At 46.4% G+C, this 18,163-nt stretch overlaps 1 long non-coding RNA gene and 1 pseudogene across 2 annotated transcripts in view; one reads left to right on the top strand and one right to left on the bottom strand.

The window, feature by feature from the left end:
• Positions 1-575: 575 nt before the first annotated feature.
• LOC137302153 (uncharacterized) overlaps positions 576-18,163 on the bottom strand; it is a 33,434-nt gene continuing 15,846 nt past the window's right edge. For both annotated transcript variants that reach the window (XR_010958432.1, XR_010958431.1), the window contains exon 3: positions 576-1,802. This is a non-coding gene — a long non-coding RNA (uncharacterized lncRNA). The remainder of the gene's footprint in view (positions 1,803-18,163) is intronic.
• Positions 7,681-7,852, top strand: LOC137302577 (U2 spliceosomal RNA; annotated as a pseudogene).

Below are 18,163 nucleotides of genomic sequence, written 5' to 3'. Positions count from 1 at the left end.
AAACTTAATCTCAAGGATCACAAGTGAGGACTCAGCTGTCGGGTGAGGGATCCCGGGGCCACCGTCACCCGAAAGGAACCTCCCAGAATGAGCTGCCCCTTCGGAACAGGAGGCAGAAGCCAAGGGGAAAAACCAATAAATAAACACAATCATAGCCCATGCACATCGGTTAAACTGAGAGCTCATTGATCAGCCCGGTTAGTGATTTCACTGTTTCTGTCTCTCTCTTTCTCTCAGTGAACTTGCTGGCGATTGTGATCCTGTCCCGTGGAAAGTGCGGTCTCTCCAAATGTATCACTCGCTACCTGGTGGCCATGGCGACGGCGGATCTCCTGGTGATTGTCTGTAATGTGATCTTATATCGGATTGCTCATCTTTATTGGGGGGACACTTTCCTGCTCCACACTCGTGTTTGCAGATTCATTCTCTTCCTGGCTCCTACTGCCACAGACAGTTCTGTTTGGTTAACGGTCGCTTTTACCTTTGATCGTTTTGTAGCCATTAGTTGTCAGAAGCTGAAAACAAAATATTGCACCGAGAAAACTTCACTTGTGATTATCGTGACTTTGAGCGCGCTGTTCGGTTTAAAGAACATTCCCCGGCCCTTCGTGTATGTTCATTACCCTACTGTTAACAATATACCACGGGGTTGTCGTGTATCATTACAGTTTTATATTCTACCCACATGGATCGCATTTTCTTGGATTGAACAGCTGTTAACCCCGTTGCTTCCATTCTGTTTGATTTTATTGTTTAATGCTCTCACCGTCAGACGCATTTTAGTGGCCAGTCGGGCCCGAAGGAGCCTCCGGGACCTCAGCAATGGTGAGAATGACAAGGACACTGAGATGAAGAACCGCAGAAGGTCCATCGTTTTACTTTTTGCCATATCCGGCAGTTTTATCCTGCTCTGGATGACAACGGTCGTATATTTTTTATATTATCGAATTTCAGGCGGCTTTAACCGCCGATCTTTCTATAACCCTTTCCCAACCTTCGAACAAGTGGGAATTCTGCTTCAGCTTCTGAGTTCCTGCACGAACACGGCCATTTACACAGTGACCCAGAGTAAGTTCAGAGAGGAGCTGCTCAATGTGATTAAATATCCGTTTACTCTAATTGGTAAATTGGTCAAATGAGGAAAACGGCTGAAGTGAAGCGGTAACTGACTTCCCAACATCACAACTTAATTCCAGATCAAAATTATCACCTCAATTTACCAAAGGGACTCAGCAACAGGGCCAAAGGCATCTCCTTTAAACACATTTGTTGTCAAAAGTTATACCAAAATTAAATTTAACAGCAGCCGACAAAAAATGAGCAAAAGCAACAGACAGTAACATTATCAAAACATGTTCCTGTATTCAGATCATTTTTTAAACACATCCTCAGGGAGTCTGACCCGAAATGTAATTGTCCGGAGGAAGGGCTGTGAATTAGCGACTGGATATTAGTTTGCACCGGACCGGACTAATAATCGAGCCCCGCCTACAGCATCTGTGGGGTTAATTCTCTCTTTTAACTATTTCTGGGCCCCCTTAAAACATTCCTGTAACTCCGTGTCTGATATTTTAACAGCTGTTGGTCCTCAATCGTCTGGGAATCACTGATGGTTTTTTTTTCTGCCTTCTCCCGGATTCAGGAGGCAGGCAAGGGCTGTCGTTTTGCTCTGCTCAGACCTCCACTCAGCTCAGTTCTGAAGTGTTTGCTGGAAGTGCAGTCAGAGTGACGCTTGACTTTTTTTTCCTTTTTTTGTGTTTTTAGGCCCCCCTTTCACAAGAAGCGGGGTTTTGGGTGTGTTCCTGTGCAGAAAAACCAAAAAACCCAAAATAAGCGTCAAATTTAAATTTTATTATATCGGTCCAGGATGCACTCCAGCCCCTGCGGCGCCCCCCGGTCGCGGAAAGCCCCAAGCGAACCGGCAGACACCGCGTGCTCCATCTCCAGGGCCACCCAGGCACGGAGAATTCCGGGGAAGAGAGGCCGACAGTTGGAGCGACCGCCCCCACGGGCCCCGTCTAACCTGGACCTGTGGATGGCCACCTTGGACAGGCCCACGAGGAGATCCTCTGACTGACCCGCCCTCCTCCTCACCCGGTGGCCAAAGATGAGGAGCGTGGGACTGAAACGCAGCCAGAAGTTGTGGAGCAGCCCCTTTAAATAGTGGAACAGGGGCTGCAACCTCTCACACTCCTTGTAGACATGAAACACGGAATCATTCAGGCGCAGAAGGTCTGTTGATGTTTCAAAACAGGCGTTAAGTCTTTTTTTAAAAATCAGGCCAATGACTCAGTTAGAATAGTCGATGGAGGAATTTCACAGGAGTAGATGAAGTTTCTGTCACTCAGAAGGGATTAACAGAGAGTAAAGCCGGGTTAGCTGGAGGCACTGCCGCAGAAGGGGAACCGAGGAATGAGTGAATGCACAGAAGGCCAGTGTTGGAGGATCAAAGAGTGTGGGACATGGAGATGGAGGCGTTTGCAGAGGTAGGACAGGCAAACCTTGGAGGGACTTTTCGGGAATGTGTTGAGGGTCAGGAAACCAAAGGAAGTCAATGAGATCTGATCAGTGGAGCAATGGGAGGGCGGGGTATGGGGATCGGCAGGGAGGTGATCGAAGAGGAGGAGTCCAGAGATAATGCTCAAAGGAAGAGACGTTGACAAAGCAGAAAGGGGTGAGGCCAATGTGTGTTTAGAAGAAATCCACGGCAACACCACAGAGGTTAGGGGGAGAAGGTGAATTGGACAGACAGGCAGTGAGGATTCAGAAAGTACCTTGTATGACAGAGTTACCACTCATCAGACAAGTTTCAGTCAGAAAGAGTGAAAGGGGAAAACGCCAAATACAGGGTCAGGGACGCACGGGGAGACGGGGTCAGGGACACACGGGGAGACAGGGTCAGGGACGCACGGGGAGACGGGGTCAGGGATGCACACGGGGAGACGGGGTCAGGGACGCACGGGGAGACGGGGTCAGGGACGCACGGGGAGACGGGGTCAGGGACATAGATTTTTTTTAAAAATAAACATGGCTCAAGTTAGCTCAGTTCCTGTAGACATCAAGTTGTACAAAGGGCGTTATCACTGATATATGAATAACCCTCTTTGTAACTAAGTGACAAATTTCAGGAGTTTGTTGGATCCCTTTTGTACAATGTGTGACTTTGCCAGTAAGGGGTTGGACTGTGTAAGAAATCTCCATGTGCTGTGTTAATAAAACTCTGGTCCTGGTGTCACTGGGGACCTGCTCTCTCTTTACTGTAAGAAATCTCCATTAAATGAATAATCTGTGAATCTAAATAGCTGAGATCATCTTGAAGAATGGCTGACCTGCAGCATGAACACAGCTGTCCGTGGGCCTGTCTCTCTGTCTCCCACCTTCCCGTTCGAGTCTCTCTCTCTCTCTCTCTGACACGGTCTGTATCTGTCTTCATCCCTCTCTATCTCCCATTGCCTATCTCACTATTCCTGCTGCCCTGCTTATTTGCCTCCAACTCCTTGCACACTAGTGTATCTCTCTCCCTCCCTGTCCCTTTCACTCGATCCGCACCCCTCCCTACCTTGCTCCCCATCTCCCATTCTCTCCCAACCGAGTTCTCACCTCTGAGTCCACCTCACTGTTTCCCGACCCCTCACTCTCTCACTTCCTTTTCGTCCCTCTCTATCATCCCCATCAATCACTCTTTACCCTCTCTCTTCCCTCCCACTCTGTCCCTATCCACTTTCTCTCTGTGCCTGGCTCTGTTCTCTGCAATTTTGCTGACCCGTTTTCTACACAATCCCCTCATTTTGCCCCGTTCCTGGATCTCTCTGTCTGCCGTCCACCCCTCTCTGTTTAAGTTGCTCCCTTTCTTTATCCACCCTCCCTCTCTCTGTATATTCCATTGCTCTGTCTCTCCACATCCCTCCCTCTCCCTACCCATCTCTCTCTATATATTCCATTTCTCTGCCTTTAACTGCAGCTGCCACCTATTTGTTCACTCCACTCCATGGTTGATGTTCAGAGATTATGAGGGTGATTTTAAAACGGAGCCGGGAAAGGGGCGGGGGTCAATTTGAGGTCAGGAAACCCATTGGTACGGGTTTCCGTAACATCCTGAAGATTTTGACGGAAGGACATCTTTTATTTTTTTTGTTTCCCGTCTGACCGACCGGTTGATTGACAGGCTGGTCTCAATGGGACGGGAAACCAGCCAGGGAGAGGACGTCTTCAGGTAAGTCTTTGTTTGCATGGATGGGGGGCACGGGTGAGCACGGGGTATGGATGGGCATAGGTGGGCACGGGGGTCGCAAATCATGTGGGATGGGATCGGGGGTCGTTGCCGGGGTCAGCGATCATTGAGGGGAATGTCGGGGGTCGGAGGGGGAGGTTCGGGGTCAAGGGTCCGGGATCGGGGGAGGGGTGTCGGTGCAGGGAGGTTTGTTGGGCCTGGGGGAAGCACTCCTGCTCCTCAGGGCCCACAAGCTGTGCCTTTCTAGGCACCTGCCTGTTACTCTCGGACCTTCTCACCTCCTTTCACGAGGAGTAAAACAGAAGGCCCAGGAATCCTGGCCACCCAGGGTGGAAATCGGGAATTAGTAAAAAATGGATGCCTGAAGTCTCCTTGAAAGGTTATGAGGCCCGCCCCGCCCCCTGGGAGCGGGTTGGTCGCCCGCCCCCGTGAAAACGGGAAATGGGCGGGTTGGAGGCGGGTCTGAAATGGTGGCAATTTTCAATGCACCCCCACCCCCAACCCACCTGTTCTTTACTTTTAAAATCGAGCCCTATATTTTCAGGCTGGTGATACATCAACACAAGTTGCTCAGTTTCCATTAAACTTTATGGACAGTCAGTTGCAATTGTACTCGCAGGGCCTCGGTTCATTATTCACGAACGAAGCAAAGATATGCTCTGCATATTAGAAGATTAAATGAGTGAAGTTTTGTTACTATTATTATTAATTCTAAGGAAGGTGATGCGGCCCCAACACCCCAATAGCACCGATATTTTCACCAGTTTGACACTGATTCACTTTTAACACCAGCCATGCTGCAGCCTATCTGACATAGAATGTCCGGCACAGAAATAGGCCATTCCCCACAACAGGTCTATGCCGGTGTTTATGCTCCACACAAGCCTCCTCCCTCCCTGCTTCATCTAACCCTATCAGCATATTCTTCTATTCTTCTCTCCCTCATCTGCTGATCTAGCTTCTCCTTAAATGCATCTCTGCTATTCGCCTCAACTACTCCTTGTGGCAGCGAGTTCCACATTCTAATCACTCTCTGGGTAAATAGGTTTCTCCTGAATTCCCGATTGGATTTATTAGTGACTATCTTATATTTATGGCCCCTAGTTCTGGTCTCCCCCGCAAGTGGAAATATCTTCTCCATGACTCCTCTATCAAACCCTCTCATAATCTTAAAGATCTCCATCAGGTCACCTCTCAGTCTTCTCTTTTCTGGAGAAAAGAGCCCCAGCCTGTTCAATCTTTCCTGTTGAGTATAACCTCTCGGTTTTGGTATCATCCTCGTAAATCTTTTTTTCACCTACTCTATAGAGTGCCTCTATATTCTTTTTATAATATGGAGGCCAGAACTGTTCACAGTACTCCAAGTGTGGTCTTATCAAGGTTCTGTATAAGTTTAACATAACTTCTCTGCTTTTCAATTCTATTCCTCTGGAAATGAACCCCAGTGTTGGTTTGCTTTTTTAATGGCCTTATTAACCTGTGTCATTACTTTTAGTGATTTGTGTATCTGTACCCCGAGACGCCTCTGCTCCTTTACCCCATTATTGAAGTAGTGGCCCACTTATTCTTCCCATCATAATTTAAAACCTCACACTTATCTATATTGAGATTCATTTGCCAGTTACACGCCCATTGTGCAAATTTATTTATATCTTCCTGTATTGTGTCGCACTCCTCCTCAGTATTAACTATACCCCCCAGTTTGGTGTTGTCTGCAAATTTTGAAATTATACTTCCAATTCCCAAGTCCAAATCGTTTATATAAATGGTGAAGACAGTGGTCCCAGCACCAATCCCTGTGATTCACCACTCAGACCTTTTGCCAGTCTGAGTAACTACCTTTAACACTTACTCTCTGTTTTCTGTTTTGTACCCAGCTTGCTATTAATTCTGCTCTTTGTCCTGACTCCACCTGCTCTGATCTTATCTGAGTGAAATCATTAATTAAATACAATTTTTGCAGTGGGCCCATTCCCAGTAAGTAATGGATTGATGCTGCCCAGACTGATTTAATGTGGGATCCTTACAAGCAGCAAGTGAAACAGATTTACCTCCTGTCAGTGTTGGCTGTATTCAAACACAGGCATTGGAGGCTGAAATTACCAACATCAAGCCCACAGGAACCCACAGACACCTCCATAAGAACAGAAACGCGCACGGTAATAGTATAAAATACAACAAGAGAAATGGATTGTGTGTCACAACAAACTATTGGGGCACAGAAGTACGTGATGTGGATACAACATTAACAATCCTTCGTGTTCGATTGGAAGGAGTCCCCCATTGTGTAGCGATGAGGCTTTCTGCCAAAGTCATTTGACAGAACACCTCATCGCCAGAGCTTTCAAACAAGCACCAAGATGTAGCTTAGCTGGTGGTGAGAAGGGCCCTTCCCACCAGATCCTTCATGCACTCCCGACCTCTCAGTGCCACCGTGCGCTGTCCCCAAGGAAGTTGCGATGGGGACGAGACCGTCACCCATCTCCTCCTGGAATGTCCCTTTGCAAAGAAGATCTGGAGAGAGATGCAGTGGTATCTGTCCAGGTTCATACATACGAATTAAGAGCAGGAGTAGGCCATTCAGCCCCTCGAGCCTGCTCTGCCATTTGATAAGATCATGGCTGATCTGATTGTGACCACAACCCTACTTTCCCGTGTACCTACTATAACCTTTGACTCCCTTGTTAATCAGGAATCGATATAACTTAGCCATAAAAATATTCAATGACCCTGCCTCCGCTGCTCTCTGGAGAAGGGAGTTCCACAGACTCACGACCCTCTGAGAGAAAAATTTCTCCTCATCTCCGTCTTAAATGGGAGACCCCTTATTTTTAAACTGGTTCTCGTTTCTCCCACAAGGGAGCAGTTCAGTAACACATGATTCTGTGCTTTATGGGCTGTTACCAGGGCAGCACTCCGAGACAGATATCAACTGCTGCTGAAAGACCATCAACTCGGTGAAATACGCCTTTTGGTCTGCCCGAAATTTGCTGGTCTTCCAGCGCAAGGAGCTGTCCTCGACCGAGTGTTGCAGACTGGCACATTCCAAGGTCCAGGTCCACGTGCTCAGGGATGCACTGAAGCTGGGTGCGGCCGCCGCAAAGGCTCTGTGGGGAAAGGCTATCGTTTGGAGCTCTCCCGCAATTGTGAACCGACGGGCTGTAATCAGGGAAAACCCACCTCGGGCAGAATGTAAAATACAAATTTATGTAATGAAATGTAATGTACCTGTAATGAATCTGTAATCAATAAGCTTATTGATTGTAATGCAATAAGGCACCCTAGAGTGTCATGAACTGTAATTATGAACAATGTGTAACTGTATTGTTGGAATCATAATGGAACTGTACTTTATGTATCTTGCAAAAAGTATATTCTGTATTGTGTATGTTTGAAATGTGATATGACAACTGTATTGCATGTATTGTTACAAATTTTATGAATAAAGTATATTTTTTGAGAAAAAAATCTGTTCTTATCAGTTTAATATCTGATACGTCCCCTATCTGGGGACCGTATATTAATTTGATTTTTGGAACAGGGAGATGGAATAGGGGCTTGCTCCGTCCACTCCACGCATCGACCCAGTATTGCAGTGTCTCTGGGAACGGTGCACCTCCCTGTGGGGAGATATTCAAAATGAAAAACAGGTTTTTCCAGTGTCTCTGTATGTATTATTACTGAGAATAAAGTTGATATTTTGTACTTAAAAAAAATGTGGAATAAATCCTCAATTAAAGCTGTGAAGATTAATTAGATAAATATTGAGGTGGAAATGATATTGAAGATTTCCAAACTGGACCTGAAACCTAAACTGACCAGAATTACAAAGTGACCCAGAACCCCAATCTCCTGCAGACACTTGCACGACAAGGCAAACACACAATGATACAATCCAAAACTGACACTGAAACATAACTTGACCTAAATCCCCAAACTAACTCTTAATCAGACGCTGAACCATTTCCCCAAACTGAAGCAGAACCAGAGCGAGTCACAAACCTAAACTTAACCAGAACCCAACAATGACTCTGAACAAAACAAGCAACAACTCTCAATCTGATCCTCAAACCTAAACAACACGGTGCCCAACACTGGAAGACCCTAAACTCACATACAAACCTCAAATAAACCAGGAACTGTAAAATGACCCAGAGACACAACCCTACCTGAACCCAAACTAAACTGAACTGAACATGAACGCCCAAACTTCTGAACAACCTCAACTTGATCTGGAACTTAAAAGTGCCCTGGAATCCTGAACATACACAGAACTCTCTATGAACAAGAGTCCTTTGCCCTTCTTGAGACCCTCTGATCCAAAGTACTTTAGAGACCAAAAACACTAAGCTGCACAAAACCCTAAATCAGCTCACGAACCCCTGGTGACCCAGAAACTTAAACTGACCTGGAACCCCAAACTGATCCAGAATCCCAAAAGTGACAGGTACCCTAAACTGACCATCAACGGAATACTGAGTCAGAACCTTAAAATGACCCAGAATCTTACACTCAACATAACTACAAAGTAACCCACAATTCCAAACTCACATTAAGTCCCAAATTAATATGTAAATTGAAATGACTGGATACCCTAAACATCCCAAAACCCAGTGACCCAGAGCCCTAAATCGACATAAAACCCTAAACCTGCACAGAAACATAAACTGACCCAGACCCTCATCCTGACACTTTCCGTGGCCTAAATTGTTACAGCTCCAAAGGAACTTGAGTCAATCCAAGAGCTCCGGTCCTCTGGATTTCCCTCTCAGAGTGGAAGAACGTTAAACTGTTCCAGAATCCGAAACCGACCTGGAACCCTGAACCAAAGCAAAACTGAAACCAACTCAGAATCACAGGCTGATCTAAACCCGAAACTGATCCATTATCCTAAACGGACTCAGAATATTAAAATACGGCAAACCCGAAACAGACCTGAAACACCAAGCAGACCTGGAAACCCGACCTGGCCCAGAACCCTCGCTGACTCCACCGGTTCACTTGTTAGTTCTGTAGTTTGTTTCAGGCTCTTCTGCTGTTTTTAAGATATGATGTAATGTTAGGGATCATTGAGATCAGTCTGTGAGGATCAGTCTTTGCCGGGGTCCTGTGGAATATTTTGCAGTGCTGGGTGTTTTTGGATGTGTGGAGAATGTTAGTCTTGAGGGTCCTGAGTAAATTGGAGCTCTTGTGGTCAGTTTGAATGCAGTATGTTACAACCAGATACTGAGCCAGAAACTCAAAACAACACAGAATCTCAAATTGACCAAACTAACCCAGAATATAAAACTGAACTGGGACCCTGAACCAATCCCAATTCTAAAGTGACCAACTCATGTAAAATGAATTATAAACATAAGGAAAAGCCAAGAACCCAAATTTGTGTTGAAACTGAAAACAAGCCCAGAATCCAAGATTGAATCAAAGTCTTACACTGATTCATCAGCCTAAAAATATTCAATGCAAGAAACATATCTCGAACCCAGAATGAACCCACATGACGAGGCTGACACCGAAGGCGGAGCGTCAGGGATTTCTACAATCCCTCAGTGTTGGCATCAGTCTGGGCGTGTTGAATCATCAGAGATCGTTGTCTATGTTTGTTGTTCTGTGTCAGTTTGTGGGTGTTGTGGTGTGGGGTTTCTCTGCTCAGTATTGGGGTAATGTGCACTGTTTAAGGTCCGTTTACAGATGCTGTGGTTTGCTGTGACAGTGCAGTTATCATTTTACAGGATGCAGAAGCCCAATGTGTGGTGCCATTGTTAGCTTTGGGTGTTTGATCAATGTGTGGATGGTGAGGTAAGTGTGTGGGGACTGGGTCAGTTTCTGGGTATTGTGTTTTATAGCGGATGATGTGATCGGTTTGGGGCGTAATGTGGACAGCTTTAGGATGCTGACTCATTTGGGGAGATGGGATAGTCAGTCATTGAACACTGCCTCAGTTATGGTCCCTGAACCCAGTTTGCAGTACCAGAGTCAGTTTCAGGGTGCTGTGGTCAGTTTCAGAGATACATGGTATTAGCTTGAGGTGCTGTATCAGTCTGAAGTGCTGGGCCAGTTAGAGGTACTGTACTACTTGAAGAGCTAGGTTAGGTTAAGGTGCTGGACTAACTTGAGGTGCTAGGTTAGCTTGAAGTGTTGGATTAGTTTGGAGGCTGTATTATTTTGAAGTATTAGGTTATTTAGAGGTTCAGGGCTGGTCTGAGGTCCTGCCTTTTTGAGGTGCTGTTTTTGCTTGAGGTATTAGATTATGTTGAGGTGCTGGATTACTTAGTGCAGCAGCTTTAGTTTGAGGTAATCTATTTGCTGCAAGTGCAGTTTTAGCTTAAGTTACTGGGTTAGTTGGAGGTGCTGTATTAGATTGAGCTGCTGGGATAGTTTAAGCTTTTGTAAATGTCTGAGGTTCTTGATCAGCATGTTTCCAGCCTAACGAGGAAGGAAGCAGTGCTGGATCTCGTTCTGGGGAATGAAGTGGGGCAAGTTTCAATGGGAGAGTGTTTTGGAAACGGTGATCACAATATGATTAGGTTTAGAGTAATTATGGAAAAGTACAAAGACAATGAAAGTTGAAGATACTTAACCGGAAGAGGGTTAATTTCAGTGAGTTGAAAAGGGATCTGGCCCTTATGGAATGGGAACAAAGATTATCAGGTAAAACAGTTAAAGAGCAAAGGGAGGCCTTCAAGGAGGAGATAGTTCAGGTACTTCATCTAACCCTATCAGCATATCCTTCTATTCTTTTCTATGTTTGACCAGTTTATCAATTATCTCCCCTTTTCGATCATAAATGTCTTTACAACTTTTTTGATTTCTGCTTCTAATGTCTTATCCATCTTGTTAGTGTCAATATTGAGGCAAAGTAATGATTCCAGATTTCTGCCGTTACCTGTGAGTTTACCTTGTGCATCCCTTAGTGGCCCTACCCCTATCATGATTTTCCTTTTGTTATTTATGTGTCTGTAGAATACTTTACTTTTTAAAAAGTATTTTTTGATAATTTAATTTTGTAATTCCTCTTTGCCTTCCGAATAGGTTTTTTTCAAACTTATTTCCTAACCTCTTCGTATTCCCTTTTGTCATCCTCTTCTTTATTGACCAGGTGCTGAGTGTATGCCTTTTTCTTTAGTTTCAATTCTGATCTTATCTCTTTATTCATCCATGGTATTTCATTATTAGTGTCAGCGTCCGTGGAACAGTATCCCAGTGAGAGACCGTGTCCGTGGAACAGTATCCCAGTGAGTGTCAGTGTCCATGGAACTGTATCTAGTGAGAGTCAGTGTCCGTGGAACTGTATCCCAGTGAGAGTCAGTGTCCATGGAACTGTATCCCAGTGAGTGTCAGTGTCCATGGAACTGTATCCCAGTGAGTGCCAGTGTCCGTGAAACTGTATCCCAGTGTCAGTGTCCACGGAACTGTTCGCAGAGTGTGTCAGGATCCATGGAATAGTATTCGAGTGACAGACAATGTCCATGGAACTGAGAGAGTAGGTCCTCATGGAACTGTTCCCCAGTGAGAGTCAGGGTGCATGGAACTGTTCCCCAGTGAGAGTCAGGGTGCATAGAACTGTTCCCCAGTGAAAGTCAGGGTGCATAGAACTGTTCCCCAGTGAGAGCCAGAGTGCACAGAACTGTACCCCAGTGAGAGTCAGAGTGCACAGAACTGTACCTCAGTGAGAGTAGGTGCCCATGGAAATGTACCCAGTGAGAATTATCGCCCATGGAACTGTACCCCAGTGACTGTCAGGGTCCATGGAACTGTACCCCAGTGACTGTCAGGGTCCACGGAACTGTACCCCAGTGACTGTCAGGGTCCACGGAACTGTACCCCAGTGACTGTCAGGGTCCATGGAACTGTACCCCAGTGACTGTCAGGGTCCATGGAACTGTACCCCAGTGACTGTCAGGGTCCATGGAACTGTACCCCAGTGACTGTCAGGGTCCATGGAACTGTACCCCAGTGACTGTCAGGGTCCATGGAACTGTACCCCAGTGACTGTCAGGGTCCATGGAACTGTACCCCTGTGAATGTAGGCGCCATAGAACTGAATCAAGTGAGAGTAAGGGCCCATTGAACTGCACTCTCACCCTCAGGAGTAGATCATTCTTTCCCGCGATTCTGTTCTGCCATTCATTTAGATCATGGCTAATCTGTATCTTAACTCTTTTTACCCATCTTGTATATAATGGGCAGCATTTTAGCACCCGCTATCAGGTGCGTTCCTGGCGGGGGGGCCCCCGAAAATTGGGAAATCCCGGAGTGGGACCACGCACTTCTGGGTTCCCCACTAATGCGCCAGCGTGCGCGCGCAGCCCCCGCTGGTGGGAATCCCACAGGCAATTATAGCCAGCGGGATGCCACTTGAACGTATTTATTTTGCTTGTTCAGGTCATTAACTGACCTGATTCAGGGATTATGTGAGGAGGGGTGGGATTTTAAAGGAAACTGGGACTGTTTCCCACACTGGGGGAAACACTCCCAGTTCAAATGGACCTGTTGCAGCTGTCAGCCTGTGGCAGCTGCAAAGGTCCATTTGACAGGTTGGGGGTGGGGGAGACCCTCACCCATTGCAGGAGGCCACTCAGTCACTTGGGACAAAGTTTGGCCTCCACCACCCTCCTCCTGACAACCAAAGTCACCAACTTGCACACTTACCCCGGGGTCCAGAGATATGTACCTACCTTGCGGACCCCCTCAGATGTACATCTTCCGGATGGGGGCCGCCGTAGCTGCAGTCATGACCTCCTCGGAGGGCGAACAGCATCACCAGCCTCACCGTCCACCTCTGACACGTGGAGCTCCACAACAGTGCGCTGTGACACATCCACCTGTACAGCAGGAGGGAGGGCTACCGCAGAGAGAGATGCGTCGCAGAGGGCACTACCCTCGCCACAGGGTCCACAGACCGAGGCTCAGCTTCCTGGACCTCTCTGAGCAGCAGTGCACACGGAGGCTCAGAGTCACTCGACATGTAGTCGTGGACATCTGCAGCCTCCTTCATGCCAAGCTGCTCCTGGCTGGCCCGAGCACCATCTTCTTACCTGTTGCTGTCAAAGTCACCACTGCCCTCAACAACTTCTCCTCCGCATCCTTCCAGGGTGCAACCGGGGACATCGCCGACGTCTCTCAGCCGTCTGCACAAAAGAGCCCTGCAAATGCACCTACACCCACTCTGCAGTGACACAATGGGTGGCATCAGTTGTGGGTCTTCATAGTGATCCTCAGGAAAGGGCATTATTGCACAAACCAGACAAAATTCGCGAAGACATGGCAGCAGTGGTGCCAATATAATATGTGATGTGAGTTGCTCAGAAATTAAATACAGGTAAACACCATGACAAACCCTCAAACACGCTTGTGCATCCCCTTCATGCTCACGACACGTTTGCCTTACGCTTCCTGCTGCACATATGTGATGCATGCCGTGTGGCTGCAGCACAGGTAGTGGCAGGTTGAGTGAGGCTGACTGTGAAAGAGATGCATGAGAGGGTGAGGATGAGATAGAGCCATGAGATTGTATGAGGATTGGGTTGAGTGGTAGTGGCGGGATGAGTACTGGCGAGGTGAGTAGGTGCAGGTAAGATGAGGATGAGGTTTGAGTGGGTATGAGGGGTGATGTGACAGAGTCGTGTTGGCAGTGCAGAAGGAGGTGTGGGCGGTGATGTGGCAGATGGAGTGTAGGGGAATGAGTAAGTGTACTCACTTTGGCTGACCTACTGAGGTCATTGGAGCGCCTCCTGCACTGTATGCAGGTGGGCGATATGTTGGTGGTGCTGGTGACCTCCTCTGCCACCTCGAGCCAGGCCTTCCTGGTGGCAGAGGCAGGCCGCTTCCTCCCGCCCGCCGGCGGGGGGGAAGATCTCTGTCCTCCCCCTCCACCTCACCCCATGTATTGATACCTGGAGTGAGGCATCATTAAACTGGGAGCAGCCTTCCCCCTGGGCTGCTCCATGCTGTCATTTTTTCTATTTGTTGCAGCATCTGTCAGTGGAAGACTGCCCCTTGAAATAGAGCTCCTCCAGCTGACGGATCTGACTGTGCACGCGCAGTCCGCCCGACGCGCAGATCAGCAGTGGGGAACCCGGAAGACCAGGTAAGTGGATCCATTTATGCTCCAATCGCGCAGGGAGCTGACTGATTTCACCGGGCACGTTACCCACGTGCCCGATAGCCCCCCCGCCGAGAACCCGCAGCCCTGGTAACACCGGGCCCAATGTATTCGGATTAGATGTCAATTATCTTCAATCTGTTTTTTCTGGTTATCAACCCTCCTGTCAGTGGAAACAATTTCTCCTTATTTACTTACCTCAGTGTGCCTTGCAGGCTTCTCGACAGGTTCCCCCTGCGGGGTGGCCTCCCTGCTCAGAAGTGGGTTAAATTTCAGGGGTTATGATGTGATCGAGGAGTCCAGCGGGAGACTCGTTAAAAGCCAAGATGAGTGGCGTTAAAACGGCCGATTGACGGGAATGGAGCGGGAAATGGAGCTGCTCCATTTTAACTGATCTTGCGATCAGGGAGAGTTAAAATCACCCTGTTTCACATTGCATGATAGTCCACATGTGCCACTGGAGGGAAAGCTATAACTGCAAGTTATTCTTGCAGGTGTTATGAATGAGTTCGGGTCTATTAGTAACTAATCACCACATTACTAGTCAATGAAACAATGCATTACTTTGCTTTTAAGTCATACTCCATCTAAAACAAGGGTACGTTTTAATATCTGCGTCTGTCTCTCCCATGTCTGTCTGTCTGTCTGTCTCTCTCTCTCTCTCCCCGTCTGTCTCTCCCGTGTCTCCGTCTGTGTCTCCTGTCACTCACACATATATTGTGGGGAAAGGCCTGTCGCAATTAAGCCTCAGGCCCTCTCCATCCAAAATAGTGCCACAGTATTTGCCACCTTTTCTGAGGGTGCCTCTGTGTATAAATGTGCCAAGGATCACATGCCAGGCACTGTACTTATGTGGCACATCACCTGTTCTCATTATCATGGTAAACAATTTTACAACACCAAGTTATAGTCCAGCAATTTTATTTTAAATTCACAAGCTTTCGGAGGCTTCCTCCTTCCTCAGGTAAACGCGACTCCTCAAAGAGTTCACTTCTACCCGCCTGATACTTTGGCTGCGGTGGACAATTTTCTCCATGTGGACAATATATTTGCTGAATTGTAAACTACTCCACATTTACCTGAGGAAGGAGGAAGCCTCCGAAAGCTTGTGAATTTAAAATAAAATTGCTGGACTATAACTTGGTGTTGTAAAATTGTTTACAATTGTCAACCCCAGTCCATCACCGGCATCTCCACCTCATTATAATGGACACATTTCAGCTGGCAGAAAGATACAGGGAGAAATATGTGTTGCTTAATCACCCCTCTGCACCAACAATGTTTCAGTAAGTGATGGGGAGATGGGCTGAGATTTATAAATAGACTTGCAGTACATTCTCTCTCTCTCTCTCTCTGGTGTATAATAGAAATGAGTCACAGTGACAGGAGCAGAAAACTGCTTGGATAGAGGACCTGACACAACACATTCAAGCGGGCGATGACTGGTGGAGAAGGATTGTAAATTTAAAGGGACTTTACCATTTGGCTGGAGAGTTTTTAAGGGAAACGCGACTCCTCAAAGAGTTCACTTCTACCCGCCTGATACTTTGGCTGCGGTGGACAATTTTCTCCATGTGGACAATATATTTGCTGAATTGTAAACTACTCCACAGTGATGAACACTGAGCCTCAGTCATTTCTATATCTGAGGCCGTTTCTCCCCTTCTCTGGGTCTTAGACCTCCACCATTTCTGGTCTGAATCCAGCCACTAGAAGAGGATGTAAGAGCAACCTGGGCAATTCTCCCTTGATCTCCCCCCACAACCTGTGGAGAGTCCCTGCCTCCCTGGCCCAGCCTTTGCTTGGTATCTTCCCCGGTGGTAAGGTCGGGTTTAGAAACATTGCAGGTGGGTGAAAACCCGTATCTTACTGCTGGACCGGTCTTTTAAATTCAATTATAATTTTTATCCCTCAACCAACATCACTAAAACAGATGATCTGGTCATTATCACATTGCTGTTTGTGGGACCTTACTGTGTTCAATGTACTGCCGTGTTTCCTGCAGTGAAGCAGCAACTAGACTTCAAAAGTACTTAATTGGTAGAGGAACCACCTAGGGAACAGGTTATTTTAGATCTCGTATTGTGTAATGAGACAGGGTTAATTAGTAAACTTATAGTAAAGGATTCTCTGGGGGAGAGCGAACATGATATGATAGAATTTCATATTCAGTTTGAGAGTGATGTGGTTAAGTCCGAAACTAGGGTCTTAAATATAAATAAAGCCAATTATGTAGGTTTGAGGGGCGAGTTGGCTGAGGTAGATTGGGAAATTAGATTAAAAGATATAACGGTAGACAAACAATGGCAAATATTTAAAGAAATAATTCATAATTCTCAACTAATATACATTCCCTTGAGGAATAAAACTCCACGGGAAAAGTGATACAATTGTGGCTAATTAGAGAATTTAAGGATAACATTAGATTAAAAGAAGAGGCTTACAATGTAGTCAAAAAGCGTAGTTAGCCTGAGGATTGGGAGAGTTTCAGAAATCAGCAAAGGATGACCAAAAATTCATAAAGAGGGAGAAAATTGAATCTGACAGGAAACCAACAAGAAATATAAAAACTGATTGTATGAGCTTCCACAAGTATGTGAAAAGGAAGAGATGAGTGAAAATAATCGTGGGTCCCTTAGAGGCAGAGACAGAAGAAATTATAATGGGGAGTAAGGAAATGGCAGAGATGTTAAACAAATATTTGATATCTGTCTTCAAAGTAGAGGACACAAAAAAATACCGGAAACAGTGGGGAACCAAGGGTTGAATGAGAGTGAGGAACTTAAAGTAATTAATATTAGTAAAGAAAAAATACTGGAGAAATTAATGGGACTAAAAGCCGAGAAACCCCCTGGACCTGATGGCCGACATCCTCGGGTTTTAAAAGAGGTGACTGCAGAGATAGTGGATGCATTGGTTGTGATCTTACAGAATTCCCCAGATTCTAGAATGGTCCCCGTGGATTGCAAGGGAGCAAATGTAACCCTGCCATTTAAGAAAGGAGTGAGAGAGAAAAGAGGGAACTGTAGGCTAGTTAGCTTGACATCAATAGTAGGGAAAATGCTAGAATGTATTATTAAGGACGTAGTAAAAGGGCACCTCGAAAATCATAATATGATTAGGCAGAGTCATACTTTTTAATCTTCGAAGCGTAGAATCAAAGAAAGATTACAGCACGGAAGGAGGCCATTCGGCCCATCCAGTCCACGCCGGCTCCATCCCAGAGCAATCCAACTAATCCCATTCCCCCGCCCTATCCCCATTGCCCTGAAAATTTTTTACTTTCGAGTACTTATCCAGTCTCCTTTTTAAGGCCATGATTGAATCTGCCTCCACCACCCCCTCAGGCAGCACATTCCAGATCATAACCACTCGCTGTGTAAAAAAGTTTTACATCATATCACCTTCGGTTCTTTTGCCAATCACCTTAAGTCTAAGCCTCTGGTTCTTGACCCTTCCGCCAATGGGAACAGTTTCTCTCTATCTACTCTGTCTGGGCACTTCATGATTTTGAACACCTCTATCAAATATCCTCTCAACCTTTTCTGTTCCAAAGAGAACAACCCGAGCCTCTCCAGTCTATCCATGTAAGAAAAGTCCATTATCCCTGGAATCATTCTGGTAAATCTCTTCTGCACCCTCTCTATGGCCTTCACATTTTTCCTAAAGTGCGGTGCCCAGAACTGCACACAATATTCCAGTTGTGGCCAAACCAGTGTTTTATAAAGGTTTATTATGATTTCCTTACTTTTGTACTCTATGCCTCTATTTATAAAGCCCAGGATCCCGACCACTTTTTTAACCGCTTTCTCAACCTGCCCTGCCAC

The sequence above is a fragment of the Heptranchias perlo genome, chromosome 35 (assembly GCF_035084215.1).
Source record: "Heptranchias perlo isolate sHepPer1 chromosome 35, sHepPer1.hap1, whole genome shotgun sequence".
Lineage (NCBI taxonomy): Eukaryota > Metazoa > Chordata > Chondrichthyes > Hexanchiformes > Hexanchidae > Heptranchias > Heptranchias perlo.
The sequence above is the reverse complement of the archived record's forward strand: the minus strand, read 5'-3'. Positions and strand labels throughout refer to the sequence as shown.